This window comes from Sciurus carolinensis, chromosome 8, assembly GCF_902686445.1.
Source record: "Sciurus carolinensis chromosome 8, mSciCar1.2, whole genome shotgun sequence".
Taxonomy (NCBI): Eukaryota; Metazoa; Chordata; class Mammalia; order Rodentia; family Sciuridae; genus Sciurus; species Sciurus carolinensis.
In genome coordinates, this window is record NC_062220.1 from 84382444 (window position 1) to 84397527 (window position 15084).

Below are 15084 nucleotides of genomic sequence, written 5' to 3' on the forward strand. Positions count from 1 at the left end.
TGGAAAAAGATTTTTACTACAACTTCTTTTATCTCAGAAGTTAGGGGGAAAATTTCTTAACTATTCATTTATTGAACTTTAAAATTTTCTGAACATGAATCATTAATTTTTCAGATGTTTACAAGAATCCCAGGTAATAGAAATTATAAATAAAAGTATCCATTGCAAATAAGAAAATGTAACTCAAAATGTCATGTGTGAATAATGTATTAAAACTCAGCTAGATTCCAGCATATTAACTTTAAAAATCAAATTCAGCAACCACGATCCTGAAATTCACTGTCAGTTTTTCTACATCATACATTCACTGCAAACATCAGTTGAGTTAGGGAGCTTAGAACCTTGAGGTGTTTTAATGCACCAGTTAGTATTTCCATAGAATCTTTCATCAAAGAACTCCAAGTGCCATTCAAAGGCAACTCCCTCAAGCTCACACCCAACAGCAGAACAGTCCCAGTCAGGAGTTGATGGTCATAATTCCTGAAAACGAGATGCACTCGATCTCCAGACTTCAAGGCTTATTTATGGTGAAGAGCAAGCTGATGCCAATTGCTGATTCATCATTACCAGGCATGGAAGATGTACTTTTCCAAGATGACCACAGAAATTATATCCCATCCCACACGCTCTTCTAACAAAATGACACTGACCTTTTTTCACAGGTGTCTGTGTTTTCCTCTTTGAATCTGGGTCTCATGATTATAGCAGGAATAATGCTGTATGACATCCAAGGCCATGATAAAAATGGCAATAAGGCTTTCACTGGATGCTTTCTTATCTTAGAATGTTTTCCCTTTAACTTAGCCACCATGATGTGAGGAAAGCCAAGCTAGCCAATGTGGAGGGAAACATGAAGGGGCCCATATGGAAAAGAAGAGTATCACCTCCCAGAGGTGTAACTGAGTGAACCTTCAAATGTTCTAGCCCCCACCTTTCTCACCATCCCAGATGAAACCGAAGAGAGCAGAAACCTGTTCTTTTCATGGAGTCAGCCCAAATTGCAGATCTGAAGGCTAAATAAATTTTGTCATTGTTTTAACCTACTAAGTTGTGGAAACTGAGTATAAAAATGTTAACATTCTTATACCCATCTAAAATAGCGCAAAGGACCATGGGGAAAACCACTCAGATCACAATTACTGCAGGAACTGCCCTGCTAGGTCAATCTAACAAAATAGCCTGCCTTGACTGTAAGACTATTTTTCTTAGCAAGTGATGACAGAACTATCTACTATGACCTTAAGACTAGCTCTCCTTAAGACGAGCTTTACACAGTCACCAATCATAGCTTTTCAGTTTCCTCAAGCACCAAAAGGAACAATGAACTTTCTTTCAAAATGACCTGCATAGATTTCTCTGTGATTGAAAGCAGAGGGAGGGAGGGCAAATGGGGACCAATGCATTAGGTCAGGGGCGAACCCTGAATGATCATGAAAATAAAAGATCTGTGTGTAGACCAGAGCTACACAATAGAATTTAGGTGCTACCATAGACTCTAGACACGTGTGGCCACTGAGCACCTGAAAGGTGGCCAGTGCAACTAAGAAAATGATTTTTAAGTTTTATTTAATTTTAAATCATTTAAATGCACATAGCTCTCATACTGGACAGTCCAGTTTTAGACAACAACACTCTAAATTGCTTACTTCCTCCCACTTTTCTGTTAGCACAAAATGAGAACACCTTCCAGGTGTGTTCTTCCCTCTGCCTTCTATGGCTGGGGTACAGCTGAGTCACTGCCAAGTGTGTTGGTCAAAACTTAAAAGTACTGAGTCACATCCAGGCAATTTTCTTTTCCATTCATTTTACTGTCTAGATAAAATGCTATATAGGGGAAAACAGGCAATGGGTTTTCAACATGAGTTCCGCAGGGAATTTTAGTAATAAGCCCAGTTTAAATTCAAAGGTACGATGAACTGTGTCCACACAGGGATGAGCTGCCCTAAAAGGTTCAGATCCTCAATTCATACAACTTCAACTGAAAACCCTTTAGGAATGATACCAAAAGAGTATGGAGTTCATAGGTCATTTACCAAAGGCTTATGGTGGCTGCTCAATATTAAGACAATAGCCTGTGATACAAGGCAAAATATTATAATTTGAAACAACAAAATGTCATGTCCCTACCAACGGTCGGGGGTCCTAGGTGGATGGGAGGCGTCAGCATGGTGGAGAAACAGCAGACAGAGACACCAAGTGTTCTGAGGCTGAATCTGTCTCTTTATTTTTTCTGCCAGCCTTTTTATAGATATTTTTCTTTAGTAATGATTATATCATTTTATAGATAGTTTAAAATAAGAAAAACCTTCAAAAGTACAATCTATGATTCTTCTCAAAGTACACATTCTCTCTGTATGACAGCCCAGACCAAAACAACCTTATTTCCCAGCTAGATTAATACAACCTTGTCTCCCAGCTAAACTGAGCGCACCATGATCTGCCAGCCTTCAACCTTCAGATCAAACACATCACTAGATTTTCTGAGAAACCACCCCCACCATGAACTCCAGTGTTTAACAGTGAAAAGTTTTCACTATTATTAAAGGGCAAAGAAATCAACTACTAGTTAATATTTAGTCTATTCTATTTCATATAATGGTGGATTACAATCTTATTCTGATTCTCAAAGAATTAGACTAAACATAGGAAAAGCACAAATTATATTTATGACTAACCTAAATGTTTTTATTATGTAAAGTATCTCTAGAATCAACTATTAAAACTAGGAAAGCAACAAAGGCTAAACACCACAACCAAGCTCAGAGGAATGTCTCTTTATCCATCTATATTTAGAAATTATTATACCAAAGCAATCACAGGTTCCTTTTAACTTGAGCATAGCTAAAATTGTTTATTTTTATATATTTTATCTATGTATTACTGCTAAATTTTTATTGTGTACTATTTTGTGTCCCAATACAGTAAAACCTTCCCAATGTATTTCTAATAAGTTTCTAATGATATATTGATTATTAATATTAAAAAGCAACTACACATGGAGACATGGCATGCCTATGGCCCCCAAGAGGGAGGACGATCGATCAACAGAACCATGTCAAGTGTTGAGTCCTCTACTCCAACAGAATCATGTCAAGTGTTGGATCCTCTACTCCAACAGAACCATGTCAAGTGTTGGATCCTCTACTCCAACAGAACCGTGTCAAGTGTCGGAGTGGCAGGAAATAGATGCAGCATTGTCAGTTGCCAATTTTCTGAGTAGATGAAAATATTTACCTCTTTCTATTATCCTAAGGTGGGAAAAGAATCTTCAGCCAGGCATCTTTTTACAGTGAAGAAGAAAAAGTGAGCAGTCTTTTAAGAGGGTCCCCAGGCAATTAACAAAGTCACAGAAAGCTCAACAAAGCTGCCCAATAGCTACAGTTTGGCCTGTGGCCTGCAGCAAAGTTGTTAATTTGGCAAAGAAATGAAAACTTCACCAAGAAAACAGCTAATTCCCAACATTGAGGCTTTCTTACAATCTGATGCCCAATTTACCAACTCAAACTTATTTAAGCCACTGCCCAATTTAGTAATTCCACCATTTGAGAAAAATGGATATCTTTAAAAGTTTCCCATTTAAGATTGTATTCTCATAAACTGCTAGTAGAGTATAAATTGCAACATCTCTAGAAAACAATTTGGCAATAGAAAAGTTGTCTTTCAAAAACAAAGGTAATGGGCAACAATCCTCAAATATGTGTGTGTGTGTGTGTGGTGCTGGGAACTGAACCCAGTACTTTGCCAATGAGCTATATACGCCCATCCCTTTTTATTTATTTGTTGTTGTTTTGTTGTTGTTGTTGTTGTTTTAGAATGATGGTTCTTGCAAAACACCTCATATTTTACTCATGGTATAAAAAGCAATAAATGACACATTAGCACAGAAAAACACAAAGCTTATTGCACATCTTTTAAAACCAGAACAGATAAGTGAAAAATCAGCACAGATTCTTATCTTTACTATAAAAAATAAAAATCGTAAGTACACGCTGGGAACGGAACTGTTTTTTTGTTTTTTCTTTTTTCAAAGATGTGACATACATTTTCTGGTCAGTAATAATCTACCAAATATTGTACTAAACCAAATCTGACAGATGAGTAGTAATGCTGTCCACTGCCTCCTACTCATGCTGAACTAGACCAGTGAACACCATCATGGCAGGAGAGATTCTCACAGGAAGAAGAAATTGCAGAGTCCCTACCTACTCCAACAGAAAACCCACCCAACTGACTTACACAGAAAGGGTTTTAAGAAAACATGCACCTGACGTGCTATTGACAGCAAGGTAGTAGCTGCAGCCTATTTCCAGCACAGAACAGACATTCATGGGTGCCAGTAAAACAGGTGCACCAATATGAAAAGCATTTTTACCTTCACAGCACTAACTACTAAATAGCACAAAGCACATAATACTTTGGTCTTTAGATGAATAATCATGGAGGTTCCAAGATCATATTCACTAAATTAACCTGAATATTCACCTATAAAAATATTTTTTCAAAAATAATGCTAGAAAGAGACTTTTAGAAACAGTGAGACTATACCAGGACCAGCAGAAGACAGTGTTACAAGGACTGCATATATTAAGACTGGGAGTTGAGGGGCTGGAGTTGTGACTCAGTGGTAGAGCACTTGCCTGGTATGTGTGAGACCCTGGGTTCAATACTCAGCATCACATATAAATAAATATGTCAATGGATCTAAAAAAAAATAAACTAAAAAAATATTTTAAAAGACTGGGAGTTGATTTTCACATTTAGCTTTAGGTAAAGGATATCTCTCTAAGTTGATCCCAAGAGCCAACACAAGTTGTGATCAGAGGAGATACAGAAATCTTAGAACAGGCAGCTAGCTCGAGTAACTCCCTAGATAAATGCTTCCAAACAAAAACCCCTCAGAGGGCAAAGGACTGAAACTCTGACCCATGTAAAAGAGAGCTGAGAGCACAAAGGACTCATGCAAAGCCTGCTGGAAAGAGGAGGGTTCATGGTGATGGTTAGACACACCAACATGTTCTGGGGAAGTTTCTCCAGGTGGAATGGCTGACATGAGCTTGATCAGAAGGGTCTGACTTAAGTACCTGAGAGGTAATTATAGAGGTAATTATAGGTATTATTAAAGCACATTTGCAAGATGGCATGGCAGAAGCAATGGGTCCAGAAGGTCAGGTCATGTTGTTCTGACCTATCAATACTTAACACAAACCAAGGGTTGCAGAACAGTCTTTCTGAGATGGACTCTTCTATTGTCATTACCTGAAGTCTCTTTGAGCCTATTAGACTGGTGACATCCAGAAAGATCCTGTTGGTTGCCTGGGTAGACCTGGTACCACAGATTGTTCTGGGAAGCTGGCATAGAAGATGATTTGCACAATGAAGCCACCATTAAGCCACTGTTTAAGTTCAGTCCCGGGCCTTCCTTTTCTGCTCTGTAGTCCAGAAACACTTCTTTTAAAGCCAGAAAAATCTGTAAAGGTGAGCAGCATGTCGAATATGTCAGTAGCCACGTGATTTCAGCAAAAGTCGTCGTGCTGAATCTTGTCCGCTCCGGGAGCTGTTCTTCAACATATTTTTCCACCACAGAAATATATTCATTAAAAATGGGCACGTAGATGAGTTTATTCTCTTCTGCGTCTTCAAAATTCATGAAATTATCTGCAATAACTGGAACTCATCATCCATGATAATATCCTCTAACTATCCAACCACAGCTTCAAATTCTGCAGAGGAGGAGGACAGCGCTAGGCTCTCCTCCTCTAGGGTGTCCTTGGTTGCTGCCTGCATTCAACTGCGTGGGCGAGCGGACTTGTCTTCCCCTACTCGGCCAATGGCCAAGCCCAGCCTCCGCCCTGCTCCATGGTGCCCACACCCGCATCGAGGGCACAGCAGCCTGCCACCAGGGGGAGGCCTCACCGCCCAGGCCACTGGCTGCCCAACGACCCTGCTCAGCGCCCACGCGCGAGGTCAGGTCTCAGGTTCCTGGCCGCAGCCCCGTGCCAGCCCAGCCTCCTGGCCCAGTCAGGCTGCTCTATGCAGGCCGCCGCCTCCAACCCTTTTTATTTTATTTTGAGGCAGGATCCCGCAAGCCGCAAGTCGCAAGTCGCTGAGGCTGGCCTTGAACTTGAGATCCCCTTGCCATAGCATCCAGAGTAGCTGGGATTACAGCTACACTGTGCCTGGCCCAAAACCTTTTTCAAAAAAAACCATAAAAATCCTCTGGATGCTAAATACCAAAACAAGAAGCCATCGTAAAAACAAGCAATGCTGAACAATGCATTGAGTGGGATTAAACAAGTAGGGGGATGACCAAGAGAAATCAGAGCACGAGTTCTAACAAAACAAAAAAAGCAAGCATCAGACATCTGGAAGCATCAGATCGTTCATCACATCATCCAGTTATGCTTAACCCACTCTGCCTCCCAACCTCTTGGTGGCTTTTCATCTCTTTTCCAAACTTAAGAACACATACTCTTAGGATAAAAAATTATCTTCAGAAGATTGGCAATTTTTTTTCCTTTCTTTAAGGTCTAGTAAAATAAAATTGAATGCTTAACTTTTGGAACTAGGCTTTGTTTGAATTCAGTCATATGCCATTATTTCTGCCCACTGCTTACCTACCCTCTAATCATTGTTCTCACTATGCCCACAGAGGGATGCTGGTTATTTTCTGGTTGGGACTTTGGTGTGATATTTTACTTTCTCCTTTGAACTTTTTTTCTTTTGATTGATTTTTCAAAATTAGTAAGAAATAGCACTGAAATTAAAACAGTTTCTGGTTTGCATTTTTTTCCCTAAAATGTTCACCTCATCTGTATTTCTCTGACTGCCCCAATACTCATCAACCTCAGATTCTGACTCAAATACCCCTTGCTCTGGGCCTCCTTTCTCTGGTTGTGTCAGTCGATGGAGAAACACAGGCCTCTTTCCAAGATGAGAGAATCTGTCTAATACCACTCCTGTGGACAGTTACCACGTGCTTAAAGCAGAAGCCTCCCAGGAACGCAGATAAGAAAAACAGTGGTATTTGGCTTTTTAAACTAGAGGTGTGAATGGAAACTACCCACGCTGGGAATCCCAGCCCTGCGGCTGTTATACCACAATAGTGACATTCTCCACCACCACGCAGACTAGATGAACTGGAAGTCAGATGCCTTCAAGCCCACACAAACACACACACACACACACACACACACACACACCTTTCTTTTTACAGATAATTAAATAACTCCTATTAGATCTGGATGAAGAAAGGGAAAATGTTGAGTAGAGGGAGGAAAGAGGAAGAATCTTTAGGAACAAGGAGTGGCTAGTGCCTCTATCTGCAACTGGACACAGCAGAACTCCAACCACGCATTCCAGTCATGGTGAGCTTATCTGCCACCCAGAAAAGATGTTAGTTGTCCACATTTCGTTCGTTCCACAGCAGAAGTCAGTGGTTTTGTTTTTCATAGGTCCTATTCCATCCTTTTCCTGTCTTCCCTCTCAAGGAGTATCAGAACAAAAGTTGCAGAAATTGAATTTGAGAGTTCTTTAGATCAAGATTATCAGGTACCACAGAGACTGAGTTATATAAGTAACAGGTTAAAAACAGTAACAAATATTTATATCTTAGGAATATTTTATAAGTATATACACAGAGTTTCATCAGTTTAGTTGTAGCTCCTGGTTTAAGTGCTCACTTCCCTGACAGTATGACACAGCTCCGATTTTATGGATCAGCAGATATGATCCTTCTTAGAAACAGTAACTCAAAAAGACAAAGAAATCAGACTTCAAGTTTGAAAAATGAAGGTGTTATCCTGGGTCACAATTATTTAAAATGTACCCTTTTGAATACCAGTTCCTCAGGGATTGCTCTACAGGGGACATGGAACCCCCATAGACCAGTCGTCTTTGGGGGTTGCTGCTCCTCCATCCTCTCTTGGCACACTAAAGGCTCTCAGAAATTCTGCAGTTAAACAACAATAACAACCACCACAAAACACAAACACGTTTCCTTTTTTGAACTCATTCCAAAGCTATCTGACAATGACATCTTTTGTTTGAGGCAACTCCTACCCATCTACCAACATTCCTTTAGCCTGATGATCCTGAATAGCTTTCAAACTCAGTAATCCCATGAGTCCATGAAAGGATTACTCTTACTTTAGAGGTTACTTTATCCATGATGCACAGAATAACTCAACAAGCACAGGAACCATTCTTTGGTTGTAAATCAGGCTCACATCAGCCAGTAATAACACATGGATACTGTTCGCAGTTTCATGCCTAGACTTTGGGGGTCTCAAGAGTCATGAGAAACCATGACAATAAACAACATTAGGAGACTAGAACATGCTTCCCTGTTTGACTCCATCCTTCCTAGAAGTCCCTCTTCAGTCCCTCAATATCACATATCTTCATCCCTACCCAACTTCCCTACTCCCCTTACCTTCTAAGGTTTACTATTTAGACTCGATCCTTTCAGTTTCAATCTGATACTATCCATAAGAGGAAGAAATATCTGGGTCAGGCAAAGATCTTTCTCTCCATCATTTATAAGAAAGATGCACCACTCAAGAAAGTTAAAACTCCAAGTTAGCTGGATAAACTTTGCAGAAAAATCTTGTGGCAAATATTAGTGAGATCAGTGGTTAAATATTCACACAACTGTTATGTGGGCTTACTTAGAAACATATATACAAGCAATTAGCATTATATTTCCCCAAGTAAACAAGAAAATAAAATCATTACTATCCACTTAGCAAATGTTCATTGAGCACTTACTGTATAGGCCAAGCAAAGTTCTAGACACTGGAAACATTTAGTGCACTAAATCTGAAACGCTATACTACAAACAATATCACAGCAGAGACTAGAAAATTCACTATTACCAATCCAATTCTGCTCTGGAAAAAATGGTTTCTACACAAAAATGAAAGTCTGACTTTAAGGAAGAATTCAGAACCATATTAAAGGGAGAAGGAAAGCCTTTTGCCAGCTGTTCTTATGTTGGTTACATGATTTGGTTCCCAGGATTATCTTTTGACTATGGTCTTCAGCTTCATTTTGTAGTTAAGACACCAAGACAGAGCTAGTAGTCAAACTTTTGAAACATGTTTGATTCCATCTATATCCACACCATTTACACAATAATATTAAGGTGAGACCTGAAACTGGATTCATGGCCACTTTGAAATAACATTCCACATATGATTTAGGAGGACAAAGAAAAGTTACCTCAAAGCATATGAGGATGTAGGGTGGACATCAATGTCACACTTAAAAAAAAAAAAAAAGACCCTTTTCAAAATTGAAAGACTCTTACTTATTTCAAAAGTTACCACAATGCTATAGGAATCAAGACAGTGTATACTGCCATGAAGACAGACAGGTCAGTAGCATAAAACTGAGAAACTCTCACATTCATTGGCAATCTGTTTTTGTTTATAAAGAAAAGAGGTTTAACAGGCACATGTCTCAGGAGGCGCAAGAGTGAGGAGAGACAGGGAATGCATACGCGTCTATGATTGGTTCACTCTTCACAAAAGGACCAAGACAATTCAGTGGAGAGGGAACAGCCTTGCCAACAAATGGTAATTGATATCTACATGCAAAACAATTATAGATGAAGTTAAAGTTTTATATTACACCACAGAAAAATTAATTCAAAATGCACCAAAGACAAATGTAAGAGCTAAAAACCACAAACTACAAAACTCTGAGGAAAAAAAATAGGGGTAACTCTTTCTGGCCTTGGATTCGGTCATACGTTCTTAGGTATGACACCTAAAAGCACAAGCAACAAAAAGGGGGAAAAGATAAATTGGATTTCATCAAAATTGAAAACTTTTAGAATTCAAAGGATAACATTAAGAAAATGAACCCAGAGTGTGGGAGAAAATATTTGCAGATCATATGTTTGATAAGAGTTTAGTATCCAGATTACATAAAGAACTCTTAAACTCAACATTTCAACATTAAAAATTTTTTTTGAGGTGGTAGGTATTGAACTCAGGGTTTTGTGCACACTAGACAATTGTTTTACCACTGAGTTATATCCCTAACCTCAGAACAATCCCATTTTAAAAACTGGAAAATAACTACATAGATATTTCTTCAAAGAAGATACAAAAATGACTGACAAACACATGAAAAAATGCTTAGCAGTATTAACATTAAGTACATGCAAATCAAAACCACAATGAGATACTACTTTATATCCTCTGGAGTGCTATAATTTAAAAATAGTTAGTAATTAACACACAGACAATGACAAATACTATGAAGGATGTGAAGAAACTAGAAACTTTATACAGGAATGTATATTTTGGAAAATGGTCTGGCAGTTCCTCAAAATGTTAAATAGGGAGTTACCATATGACTCAGTAATTCTGCTCTCAGATATAATCCCAAACATGAAAACACATGTCTTCATGGACATTATGGACAGCTGCATGAAATTAAAGTTTTATATTACACCACATAAAAATTAATACAAAGTTCACCAAAGACTTAAATATAAGAGCTAATGATCCAATTCCTAATGGACCAAAAGTAGAAAATCCAAATGTCCATCAATTGGTGAATGATAAATAAGAGGTAGATTATCAATAACATGAATATTATTCATCCATAAAAAGAATTCAATACTGCATCATGCTACAATGTGAACCTTGAAAGTTTATCCTAAATGAAGGAATTCAGATTAAAAAAAAAAAAACATATCATTATATGATCCAGCTTAAATAAAATGTTCAGAATAAGAAAATATGTGGGGACAGAAAGTAGATTAGCATTTGCCCAGGGCTGGAGGCAGGAGAAATGGGGACATGGAAATTAAATAGAGAGTGGCAATGGTGATGGTTGCATAAATTTGTGAGTATACTGAAAAAAATAAAATACTGACATTCTGAAAGAGTAAGGTTTGTAGTATGTGAATTATATCTCAATTTTTAAAATCACTTGAAAACTCCAAAAGGAACATTTTGAAAACCCTACCAAGACTCCTTTAAAATAGCATGCTCAATTGAAAACCAATGAGGAACACGATGCCAACATGGGAGCCTACAATTTCAGATCAGTCCACACAAAAAGGCTTCTACATCTGCATCATCTAGTGAACTCATGGAAAGAAAAGAATGAAATGGCAAGTCAAAGGCACCTTGAACACCTGGAAACGCCCATGCATACTGCAAGACTTGTCAACCCTGCCTGCCACATTAGTCATCATGGGACTCAAATACATCTTCGTCTGAGAAGTCGCTGAAGTCATATCCAGAAACAAAACTTGGTCTCAAAGGTTTTCTTCTATTTTGAGGGGAACATCAGCTTAGGTCTCTGAAAGTCTACTTACATGCAACCAGGGACCCAGTTTAAAACCCTTACAGAATGACTAACAGCAAAATCTGGATGTAATGTGAAAATGACCTTCACACTCTCAAATCATTAGTTGATCTTTAATCTGTACACTTGCTTTATATTTAGCCTGCAGATACATGAGGACTGCATTACCAAAAAAGAAAAAAAGTTACAACTCTACTTCTCAGAAATACCACATGTAGTTTAAAATAGATACCTGTATGTACAGACATATTCACACAAACCAACCAATCAATAGTCAAAAGCACAATACAAACTAATGAAAAGCCTGAATTGCACTGTCTGCAGTCAATAGCAGAAGATAAACAGCAAGCAGAGACAATGCCAACCCTTGAGAGGTTGTGCTCCAAAAGGTAATTGTAAATCACCAGTCTCAAACTACTAAACCATCACCTTCTTTTTTCCCCCATAGAAGCTGGTTCTCTTATGGTCATGCACCCAGGCCAGCCCAGAGAAGCCTGTGCAATGTATTCAAAGCACAGTGCTAATGTACTTCTTTTAGGGGAAAATGCCTTTCAAGTTCAACTCCAGTGACAGTACCCTGGCTACAGCATCAGGAAGTAGAAAGAGTGCACCTGCTCTGTCCCACCTTTCCCAGTGTAACCTAAGCTCATGGGCAAATGCAGGGTCTGGTCCATGTTGGAAATCCCACCTATTCCCATTCAGACCTACAAAGCCTCCATAAGGGTCCTCTACGCCTGGGAGGGCTGGTAGTTTTTTGCCACAGTCCCAAAACTCTAATTTTGGTAAATTTCTCCCTGTTTGGAAATGAAAGCAAGAAAGAGAGTTCATATTATGGAATTTTTTTAAAACTTTTTGTTGAAGTGCGACTTTCATAGAAAACATCAAATCACTGGATTTTTCAAAAAAAAAAAAAAAAAGTTTCACAGGGAAGACACATGAAAAGTGAATTAGGAAGTGTCAGAACCTTCCAGCAACTTCTCTGACCAATCCAGGTGTTTTGCGGTCCAGCAAAGAGGCTGACTCACAGCAGCCACCTCCAAACTGCTATCTCTGTACCATTTACGTCTTTCATATTATGGATGATATTTATCTTTTTCAATTATTATGGGGTAATTTACATACACTGTGGTGGGGATTAACAGGATCAGCCTTGCCTCAGATAAGATAACCATTTAGGTGAGAAATAGAAAAGAAATAGGTAAGAGATCATAATGACTACACACAAACACTCCACTGTCTGGGCTCTTATGGAAAGTTCCAACAGAAGTAATGAGGTGGCCTGGGGGGAACCCAAACTTTGGTGCTAAAGGTAGCCTTGCCCTTGCCAGCAGTGTGACCTCGTGCTAACTTGCCTCTTTGTGCCCTGATTTCCTTAACCAGGGACCAATTCCCTCATCAGGGAACAGTGTGGCTGCGTAATCAGGGTGGGAGGAAAGTTTGGTTCCACAAATAGGTATCTTTCATCAAACAATTGGGACATAAAAATGCACCCCAAGATTCATCATCACAGCAGGCTCCTGTGAAAGCTGGGAAGTGGCTATGCCAGGCTGCCCCCGGGTCCTCCTCTACCTCAGCTTCATGTCCCCTCCTGGTGTCCTCTGACTTCACTGAGCCACCAGCTCTGCCCTGGCTCCTAGGCTGATATCATTCTAGCCTGTCCACCTGCTCCTGACTCACAGCCTCGCTGCCAAACCTAATATCTGTGTAACCCACAAAGCCCAGCTGCAGGTTTTCAGGGAGGACCTCTGTCCATCCCTGTCTCCTCTACCACACCCTCTGGGTGAAAATGATGGACTGTCCTCCTCAAAAAAAACCACAGGGCTAATGTGAAATCCAAAACAAGCTCATTACCTGAGAGACAATGCAGGGGCTGCCGGGGGGAGTAGACTGACTTATAGTTTTAGCTATAAAAGAAAAGAAAAAAGGGAAAACATTAGAAATACTCCGCAGTATAACCCCACACACCTACAGTACAAAGCTAGGCACCATTAAGCACAGCCTCCTCTTTAGCAAGAGCAAACCTAATCCTCCAGGAGTGTTTCCATCAACTGTGGGAGATGATCACCAGGTGGTCACAGGAAAAGAGGACATGCAAGCTGAGGGCTCCCTGTGCCACAAGACGACCAGTCAGGGGCCCAGAAAAGTCTCTTCTCCCCCAGCACCTGAACCCACATCCAGTCTCTCCCACCCTCAGGGTGATGACCCCACCCTGAAATCCCTGCAAAGGGCAGTTCTTGTGCTGACCTAGCTGAGCCAACCAGATCCTCTTTCTCAAGTGTCTAGAAGCTGGACATGGGAACCTGGGCAGACTCTGAAGACAAACAAGCAGAACTACAGGGACAGCTATTTCTACCTATGTGCAGGGAAAGCAGACATGAGAATGGGGTGGTGGGAGGGGGGGCAATAGGAGTGGGAGAGAGAAAGGGAGAGGAAGAGAGGGAAGGGGCAGACAGATAAGAGATTCAGAGAAATGCAGAGTGAGACACAGACAACACACACATGCAGTGAGACAGGCAGAGACAGACAAAGCAACAAAGAGACAAACGAGGTGGAAAGACTGGGGGTAGGGCTGGTGGGAGAAGGGACTCCCTTCTGACTCAACTCTGCTGCTGGGCTTTCTAACAGAGTTGAGTCTCCCCACCGCACCAAGACACAGGTGCTTCCTGCTGCCTGACTGGAATTCCAGAGCTGTACCCTGCCTTACTCCAATAAAATCCTCTCTTGGGACTGGGGATATAGCTCAGCTGGTAGAGTGCTCCGCCCAATCCCCAGCACTGTCAAAAAAAAAAAAAAAAAAAAAAAAAAAAAAGCCCTCTCTTCCCTTTACCTATTTTTGATCCTATTTTTCACATACAAAATGAAGAAAAATAATTTTAAATATCAATACCCAGTGAGGAAAAGGATCAACAATGTTGACACATTGTGGAGTATAATATACATGGATAAAAATATTTGGTAAATCTATTTAGCCATTCGTACATAAAATTTTATATAATGTTCTCATCTTTTGAGTCAATATTTCTAATAGGGGAAAAAAGTTTGTGTGCAACCTCATTGTCCCACAATAGAAGAAAAATTAAGCATTAAGATCAGAATACATTATTTTATACAGTGAATAATATTTCCTACAAATATTTATCAGTAAGAAAAGAATGCTACAGTCCTACATTTAAAAGGAAAAAAAAATTTTTAAATGTAACTTAAGATGTACACTTGTGTCAGCCCTACCAAAAGTAAGTAAAGCCAGAGACGATAAAAGAAGGTTTCTTGTGTGGGAGTGCCTAACAATAATGATCACAAAGGACACTAGAGTTGCAAGTTTGTCCTAAGTCAATTTGAGCCTGACCTCCTAGACCTACAAAAATCTTCCTAAACTCCTACACTGATAAACTCAATCTGTTTTTCACTGATATGATATGCGAGCTACTGTCTTCATGGTTTTCAGAGAGTAGATGAAATACTAATTGCTTTTGTGCTAACTATTCACAAAAAGTCATGCTTTATGCTTTATCCTGTTTATTTTTGGCTTAGCAAGATCCCTACCCTATGTATGCCTTGTCCAGTCACCTACCATCTGCCACTGTGGACCTCTGGACAGCTCTGAATACACTTAACTGTCCATGCCCCACCTGACAGAGAACAAGGACTTTGGGTTACCCAACTTCACCCTCTTTCAGCAGGAAACAGCTTGGAGAAATCTATAGAAATGGAATGTAGAAATTGGCAATGGGGAAATTTAACAGTGGTACACTTTATGCT

General features: G+C 39.7%; 1 protein-coding gene and 1 pseudogene across 2 annotated transcripts in view; both read right to left on the reverse strand.

The window, feature by feature from the left end:
* Osbpl3 (oxysterol binding protein like 3) overlaps window positions 1–15084 on the reverse strand; it is a 177513-nt gene that overhangs the window by 106905 nt on the left and 55524 nt on the right. The window contains exon 2 of one of the 2 annotated variants that reach the window (XM_047561751.1): window positions 13177–13229. The exons of the other annotated variant lie outside the window; for it this stretch is intronic. The gene's annotated coding sequence lies outside the window, so the exon portion shown is untranslated. The remainder of the gene's footprint in view (window positions 1–13176; window positions 13230–15084) is intronic. 2 annotated transcript variants of the gene reach the window in all.
* Window positions 5074–5754, reverse strand: LOC124991337 (ADP-ribosylation factor-like protein 2-binding protein; annotated as a pseudogene).